We start from the raw sequence: 9,278 nt of genomic DNA on the forward strand, positions 1-9,278 counted from the left end.
CACGCAAATAATGAGGATTACAGGAGTACACCATCACAGCTGGCCCCACAAGGTACTTTAAATATGACCCACCTGAAACCAACATACTGCCATTTAGTAAATCCAACAGAGTTCATCCTTAATGCTAAAACCAGTTGCTGCTGCTTCAGCTGATTATCAGAAAAGGGCATTGGCTTGTGCTTAGGAACCATGTTGTGCCCCCAAAAATTCAAAACAGGGCTGGGGATATAGCTCAGTTGGTGGAGTGCTTACCTCCCATGCATAAGGCTCTGGGTTCAATCCCCAGCAACACACACACACACACAAATCCAAAGTAGTAGACTCATTCCATGAAGTGTTCATGCTATTAAAAGCAACTGAGGCCAGCCAAGGGAGCAGATGCCTGCCTCCCATCTCATGCTCCCCTGGGAATATGCTCATTGTGGCATGGTGAGAATTGCCACAGTGTTTCCTCTCCTGTCCTTGCTCTCTTCCCCTCCCTCCCTATTTTTGTTAAGCACATATAATTGAAGGTATATGATGCAATCCTTCTTGGTCTTTGACCATATGCAATCAATTATGTAATTCGAGGAAAAGGAAAAACTCTGCATTTACATGAGGAGATCCCACTAGGTTTTAATTGTCAACCATTTACTTCCTAAGTTAGATGTCAGCAAATTATGACCTACCTCCAGTTTTTGTTGTACTGTCCACAGGATAAGAAAACTTTTTACATTTCTAAGGGGCTGGAGTGGGGAGGGGGCTGATGTCAAAAAAATAATACTTTGTGAAACATAAAAATTATATGAAGTTTAAATTTTCAGTCCATAACTAAAATTTTGTTGGAACCCAGTCACTCTGATTGATTTATACTAATCTGTGGGTACTTTTGTGTTATAAGGATGGGGCTGAGCTGTCAGAATAGAGACCCTACAAAGCCAGGAAAGGTCAGCCTGCAGAAAGAACCCTGAAAATGGACCTGAAACTAAGGAAAGGATCAAGGGAAATTTTTTCTTTTTTATTAAGATTTTTTTAATTAATGTTTTATTCCAAAAGAGTATATAAAGATTCTGGTGTGGCTATTCGATAGAATCTAGGATGTACAATATGTATAAAGGGTGGAGTCACAATTGGATCCAGTGGCACAGGCGTGCAATTCCAGCTACTTGGGAGGCTGAGGCAGGATTGCAAAATTCAAGGGTATGTTGGGGAATTTAGTGAGATCCTATCTCATAAAAAATAAGGGTAGAGCACCCTGGGTTCAATCCCTAGTACAACAAAAAAGAAAAAGTCACAAATGTTAAGCCTGGAAAAACTGGTACCCTAATACTCCCCTTGATAAGAACAAAAATAGGGGCTGGGGTTGTGGCTCAGTGGTGTAGTGCTCACTTAGCATGTGTGAGGCGCTGGGTTCCATCCTCAACACCATATATAAAAATAAAGATATTATGTCCATCTACAACTAAAAAAGAAAAATAGCTATGGCCTCTTGGGCAGTGTGGCATCCTGGAACGTGTAACTCTACATCCCCTTTTGGACAGGGCAGTCCTGGATTATGTGCCCTTCTTAGAAATGGTTTGATGATAAATTATGTGGCCATCCTAATGGTTTGTAAATATGTGCCCTTTAGTCCAATAAATTTTACTTCTAGAATTGGGTCCACAAAAGTAATCAGCCATCCAGAATAATTTTTGTGTAAGAGCTTATAATAATGAAAATTTGAAGCTTAATATCCAGAAGCAGGAGAGTTGGCTGATTAGATTCATGTAGCTTTGATTTTCTTCGATACTAGGGTTGGAACCCAGGGTGTCTTGCATCCTGGGCTGGGCCATCACCCTACCACTGAGCTGTACCCCAGCCCTCATGTAGCCTTTCAACAAATGGTCCTGCAGCATTCCTCCTCGGCTGCACAAGTGCCCCTGGAGCCAGCTGGATGTGCCATAACCAAGATGGAAATCCAGCTATTGCAAGGCATCTTTTAGAAGAACAGGAAGTATAGGCAAACACTTACATATATATTTGGGAGCAGAGGGAACTAGAGGTCAAATCCAGAGGTACTTTACCACTGACCTATATCTCCAGCCCTTTTTATTTTTTGAGACAGCACCTTGCTAAATTCTCCAGGATGGCCTTGAACTTGTGATCCTCCTGCCTCAGACTCCTGGTTGCACGGATTACAGCTGCACCACCACACAGATCCTCATGATATTTGAGAAAATCCAACTACTTTTGTACAGAATGTTCACATGTTTTTCAAAAACTGGAACACTGTATATACCAAAACATGAATAACCAAAATTACAATTGATGTTTATTTTATTTGGGCTTTTCTGTGTCTCTGATTTCTTTCTTACATTGAAAATCTTTTAAAATCCTTTTTTTAAAGAAAGAATAAAATTTGGCTGTGGATGTAGCTCTGTGTTAGAGCACTTGTGTTAGAGTTCAATCCCCACTGGGTTCAACTCCCAGCAAAAAGAATAAATATTCATTTTTTTCTTTTTGGCAGGGGGAGATGGGTTCTCATTAAATTGCCCAGGCTGGCCTTGGATTTATAATCCTACCTCAGCTACCATGCCTGGCTTGATTTTTTTTTTTCTTCTTTTAAATAGATAATAACTTCTTTATCAGGCAATTCTACCTCTATCTGAAATTTGGATGTAAACCTAGGAACAACAACATTGTCTAACAAAAAGGGGCTGTTTTAATGAAATTCTTATGTTATAAAATGCTAATAGGCACTACAAATTATGTCTTAGAGAAAATTTGATTATTAGGAGAAACAACATGTTAACTTAAAAACAGCTTAAAATAGTATGCCCAGTATTTACAAAATTTTTTAATGTTCAATACATAGAAAAAGCTAACATTCTTATGATTCCCAGATTTTCTACAGCCAGCATAAATTGTTATTTTGAAAGCCTTTCTGAGGCTTTTCAAAGGGACCAGTGGGGCACATGCTGAGTCAAGCAGCACCAGTTTTGTGAATTGTCACATCAAGTGTTGCCACAGTCTGGCTGGGCACAGATGCCGCAGTCTGGCTGGGCACACAATCGCGAGCTACCACACAGCTTGTAGATTCAAACAGCAACTCTTTATTCCCGAACTCACACCAGCCGTCTACAATCACGTTCTGGGGAAATCCACGTTCTCTGCCCAAATCCACATCCACTGGGCTTCTGTCTCCCAAAAAATACTGTCTGAATCCCGTGAGAACTCAAGGGGAACTCAGGCAGCAGGATACGCCCTATTCCCAGAAGGAATAATCTTAAACCTGGAACGCCCTAAACCCGATTATCCTAAACCTGGAACACCCTAATCCCGGATCCGCCCTGGTCCTTGAGCAAGGTCACCTAACTGCAATGTCACTGCAAAATGTCCTATTTCCACGGAGTCCTTCCACTAAGCAACATGGGGTACGCTGGCAAGGAAATTGTCATACCTACTTGGCTAATGGCTCCCAGCAAAGTGTCATTTCTAGTTGTCTTCCCTGATCAGTCTGACCCCTGTCAGTTTCTCTGACCTTCCTTTTTCTTTAGAATATACTTGCCAAAATGGATCCACTCAGTATGCTTCCTGTTATTTCAACAGAGCCTCTTTCCTATGGCTCATTTTTGCCTCACATCTGGTTTTTCCTAGAAGGGTCCCAGGGCCTCAGTGAGACACAGATGTATTGCTAAGTAGGACAGACTCAGCAAGATTTGGCTTTCCAGTATTCCAATTTTCTCTGTTCCTTTTCACTAAGATAAACTGGTATTATTCATTTTCCCTCAATCTGAAGACTGTTTATTAGAGGAGGGAAAAAAAGACCCTAATACCTGAGATGAATTCAACTAAGGCAAATTAGAATGATAATGAGGCAGAAAGGAACCCTGGGAGTGACTATTGATCTCTGGAGGAGCTAAACAGAGACTCCTCACCTGTTTCAAAGGTTACAGTGGAAAAGCAGTTTCTTGGCCTGAGTGCTAAATTTTTATTGATGTTTTTTTTGATCAGCTACCTATCCAAATTTGAGCCCTTATGGAGATGGTTTCTTTTTATTTTTATTTTAGTTGTAGGTGGACACAATACCTTTATTTCTTTGTTTGTTTTTGTGTGGTGCTGAAGATCAAACCCAGTGCCTCACATGTGCTAGGCAAGCGCACTACCACTGAGCTACAGCCCCAGCCCTGGAAATGGGTTTTTGATTCTCAGTTCATTTTGTTGTTAAGACAGATTTCCTACTAAGATAATAGAAGGAAAGTGGAATAGAGTGGTTATCAAGAAAGGCTGTTTTTTTTTTTTTTTCTCCTGTGATGGAAATGGAACCCCGGGCCTCATGCATGCTAGGTAAGTGCTCTATTACTGACTTACACCCACAGCCCAAGAAAGACAAATTTTAATAGCAGTTGTAATACTTAACTTTGTGACCTTGAATAAGTAAGTCACTGAGCCTAGCCTCAGTTTACCTTTTTAAAATATTTTTTTAGTTGTAAGAGGACACAATACCTTTATTTTATTTATGCATATGTGATGCTGAGGGTTGAACCCAGCGCCTCACAAGCATTAGGTGGGCACTCTACCACTGAGCCACAACCCCAGCCTCTCAGTTTGCCTTTTTGAGCCCCATTTTCTGATCTAAATGAGGTGTGATCAAGTAATCCTTGTTACATATGAGCTCTGCAATAGTATATTTCTAAAATGAGAACTTAATCCCACAGAGAGGCTGGATAAGCACAAAGCAAAGCTACCCCAGTAGCTTTTGGTAAGGAAATCAAGCGTTAACTAAAATACAGAAGGAAAACACAAAACTGAAACTTCTTAGAAGAAAACAATGCAAATAACTGTAAATCTAAAAAGATGCTCACCTCACTAGTAGTGAGAGAAATGCAAATTTTATTTTATTTTATTTTAGTTGAAGTTGGACATAATATCTTTATTTATTTCTTTATTTTTATGTGGTGCTGAGGATTGAACCCACCGCCTTGCACGTGCTAAGCAAGCGCTCTACTGCTGAGCCTCAACCCCAGCCCCGAGAAATGCAGATTATTTTAGGATAAAAGTTTGTGCCCAACCATTCAGCAAAACTAACCAAATTATGATCTCTAGACTCCTCTCTTTGACTCATAACCTACTACTGATCCCACAAAACATATGGTATCTACCTTCAAGGAATCCAGAATCTGATCGGTTCCCTTCACCTCACAGTTAACAACCCTGGCTCAAGCCACAGTCATCTCTCAACTGGATCCTTTCAATAACATCCTAACCAGCTCCTTCCATGCTGTCCCTGTCCCTGTCCCTGTCCCCATAGTTTACTGTCAACATAGCAGCCTAAGTAAGTAAGCTTGTTAACAGCTAAGGCAGATCATGTTACCTTTTTTTTTTTGGATACTGGGGATTGAACTCTGGGGCACCCACCACTGAGCCACACCCCAGCCCTATTTTGTATCTTATTTAGAGAGAGGGTCTCACTGAGTTGCTTAGCGCCTCTCTTTTACTGAGGCTGGCTTTGAACTTGCAGTCCTCCTGCCTTAGCCTCCTGAGCCACTGGGATTACAGGCGTGCACCACCTTGCCTGGCAAATTATGTCACTTTTGTGCTCAAAATTAAAGTCAATCCTTACCCTAAACACAAGCCAAGTCCCATCGATTACCTACAACTCCCTACCCCGTTTGGCCCCCATTTTTCTCTTGGTCTTCTTACCTTCTCTTCTAGCCACTGGCCTCCTTGCTCCAATTCAACATGCCAAGCACATCCCTGCCTCATGGCCTTGGCACGGGGATTTGTACTCATTTCCTTTCAGTCTTTGCTCAAATACCTTCCATAGCTAAGCACAGTAGCAACTTAGGAGCCTGAGGCAGGAGGATTGCTAGTTCAAGGCCAATCTGGGCAACTTATTGAGACCCTGTCTCCAAATAAAAAAAGGGCTGGGGATATGCCTCAGAGGTAAAGCACGCCCTGGGTTCAATCCCAAGTACAAAAAAAAAAAAAAAAAAAAAAATATATATATATATATATATATATATATATATATATATATATACACACACACACACACACACATACACATATGTATATATGTGGTATATGTGTGTATATCTATATATCACCTTCTTTGACTTTACTATGTCATACTATGACATAGTAAAAACACTGTTTTTTCTTAGTATTTATGGTATAACATTCTACATAAGTTACTAATTAAGAAAATAATAAAGAATATGATAAATAATTACTGTTTCCCCTTATTGGCCTATAAGTGCCACAAGGCAGAGAAGTGTCCTATTGTATCAAATGGTGCCTGCTTGTGTCTATTTATTAAATGAATGGCCACCTACTGTTGGTATGGATATGTGACTGATACACTGCTGTGGGAACAAATTGCTAAAGCTCACTGGAGGCTAATTATTGGTGTTTACATAAATTTTAATCTAGCAATTCTACTTCCAGGTTTCTTCTTTACAGAAAATACCTATGCTATAAGTATATATACCTGGACATGATATGTTGTAAAAGATGTTCATTACAGTGTTATTCACAATAGTGAAAAGCTGGAAATAACCCAAATGTTAATCAGTACCAAACAAGCTAGTCGAATTATGACTCATAGATACTATGAGACATATGAATACCGTCATCCCTTCACAAGAAGGTACTGACATGAAAAACACTCCAAAGATATATTGGTTAGTGAAGAAAAATTGTAAAATAATATATACAGTCTAAAAATGGATATGCAAAACCATTATGTATATATAAATGTACACATAGACTAATGTAAAAACTAAAGACTATTTCTATGCATATGTTTATAAATACATGGTGGGGAGATAAATCCAAATGTAATAGTGAGGAGAAGAGATTGGGGGAGGTGGTAGGAGGCCCTTTCTACTTTATATACTTTTGTATCATCTGACTTTTTTATGAAAATATGTCACATTTTATTTGTGCATAGCAAAATTTACAAAGAATCCAGCAATGATAAAAAAAAAATTGGAGTAAATCCATATTTCTCCAAACTGGACATATGTGTTATTAAAAGATCTGGTACTGGGTCAAATGATGCAAAAGGCAGCCAATAGCTACTATACAAGGGCTCTGATTCTGACATAGGGTCCTCCATGGACTGACTAGAAAATGCATGGACTCCTTTCCAGGAAAGAGAATCCGCCTCTTGGTTTAGTGCATCCTAAGCTCAGGTACATTGCTTGCCCACAAACCCTGATCTACCTTCCCATGAAGATATCAGACTTGGGCTTTTGTTGCTAAGGCAACAGTCAATCCTGAGGTGGAGCCAACTTGTGAGGGCCACAAGTCCTCCCCTGAAAAGGAGGAGGCTGGGAAGATAGCACTGAAGTCCCCAGAGCTTTAAGGTTTCTTATTTCTTTTAGCTCTGTGGTGATGGCCCAAGGGAGGAGAGGTGAAGTCTCTGCTGTTTGGGGCACCCTGGGAGGTGTCTGTGCATGTATGTGTGTGTGTGTGTGTGCGTTTCTAGCTACATGCTCTGTTCCCTTTTCTTGTTAGATATTAACTGTCCTATCCCCAGTAGTGAGATCAGGCCTACAGGGAGCCCACCAGTGTGCTTCCACTTGCTCCTGCTGGCAGCACGCACACACTGCTGAGAGCCACTGGACACGGCCCCACAGACTCTACTTCTTTGTTGTTAAGAGATTCTCAGCAGAAAGCCCGCAGGCTCAAGTGCAGGAAGAGGGAACAAGCTCCTTCTGCATTTTTGGCTAGAGAATATTTTTTCTCCTTCTCTGAAGACATTTGTGTTATGTGTGTCACTAACTACTGTCTCTGCCTTTGAAGGGATCACATTGTGAGATAATTGCCTCAAGAGGCAAAATAAACATCAGTGTGGATGCTGTTGGTCAGACACAGAGCCTTTGGTATTTTTTTTTTCCTTTTATATCCAGCCCTTGTTATTTATTTATCCACCAACCACCAAGCATCAGTGAAGTGAGCCGCCATGTGAGTGAATGTGACAGGCATCGCTGCTGCCCTCAGGCCCCGCAGGGAGTGGGGGAAACACATGACTAGCCAAAGAATGGGCTCTGGTGGGCCAGCATGAGGAGGGCATTAACCTGGAGATGGAAAGGCCAGGCTTCCCAGAGGAAGTGACATACAGGCTGACAAAGATGAGTCAGGGTTAGCTTCACTACCCTCCTGTTTGGTCAAAGGCATTATTAGCCCACCTGACTCATTCCTCTTGTGGGATTAGCATCTGGAAACTCTTAAGGATATTCTTAACTTTAATGGTTGTGATATGTCTGACTCACATTGAGAGAATCACTGGTTTTGTTCTAACCCATAGCACTACCTGCTTTAGGTTTGTTTACTCTGTCCTATCTGTGTCCTCCAGGGATAAACTCCCTACGGGCAGGCCTTTCTCAGTCTTGTTCAGGGCTCTTTCTCTCATGCTTATAATAGTGCTTGGTATATAATGGCTGCTTAGTAAAATGCTTAAGGAAGTAAATTTCCTTTGTCCTTTTTTTTTTTTTGGTATCAGGGATTGAACCCAGGGGCACTTAACCACTGAGCCACATCCCTAACCCTTTTTGTTTTATTTTTATTTATAGACAGGGTCTCTCTCAGTTGCTTAGGTCCTCAATAAGTTGCTGAGTCTGGCTTTGAATTTGCAATCCTCCTGGCTCAGCCTCCCAAACGGCTGGGATTCCAGCGTGTGCCACTTTGCCCAGGCACCTTGGTCATATTCTTAATGCAACATTGTACCCCACAAAGTCTTTACAACAACCGGCGGTGGAAGGGCAGCAGCATTTTACATTTGCACATAGCCAAACAGCCTCTTTTTTGAGGGACTCACTGCTAATCCTGAGTGGTAATGTGGCTAGACAGGCACTTTCAGCACCACTGGGAAAACCTTACCCAAGTCCTCTGCGTGCCTTAGCATTCCACAGCAAGACACACCCCTACTAGATTGGAAAAAAAACAACCAAGGGCAGGAAGTGCAACTAGAATCAGGAAAGATGTTGGAGCCACAGCAGCTGCCACATCCCCCTCTCCTACTCCCTCTGCCCTCCCTGGTCTCCCTCAGCCTGTCTGCTTCTTGCTCACCACAACTCTGCTGATTTTACTTGCACTGTGCAGAGACCTAATGGCACCTTAGTGTCCCTGCCTCTCAGGGTGATTAACCCAAACCCAGGTTGCTGGAAGAGAATCAGTTTGACGTTCTTGGGGTCAGTTGTCTATTCCTAGACCAGTCACATGTGGCCAGGGAGGCGGGGACACTTGATGAAACATATGACTTAATTCTTGAAAAACCAAATGAAGGACAGTTGATGGGTAGAAAGGGAAAG

This window comes from Marmota monax, unplaced genomic scaffold (genome assembly GCF_021218885.2).
Source record: "Marmota monax isolate L192 unplaced genomic scaffold, Marmota_monax_Labrador192_F-V1.1 WCK01_AAM20220418_F8-fsc00017, whole genome shotgun sequence".
NCBI lineage: Eukaryota > Metazoa > Chordata > Mammalia > Rodentia > Sciuridae > Marmota > Marmota monax.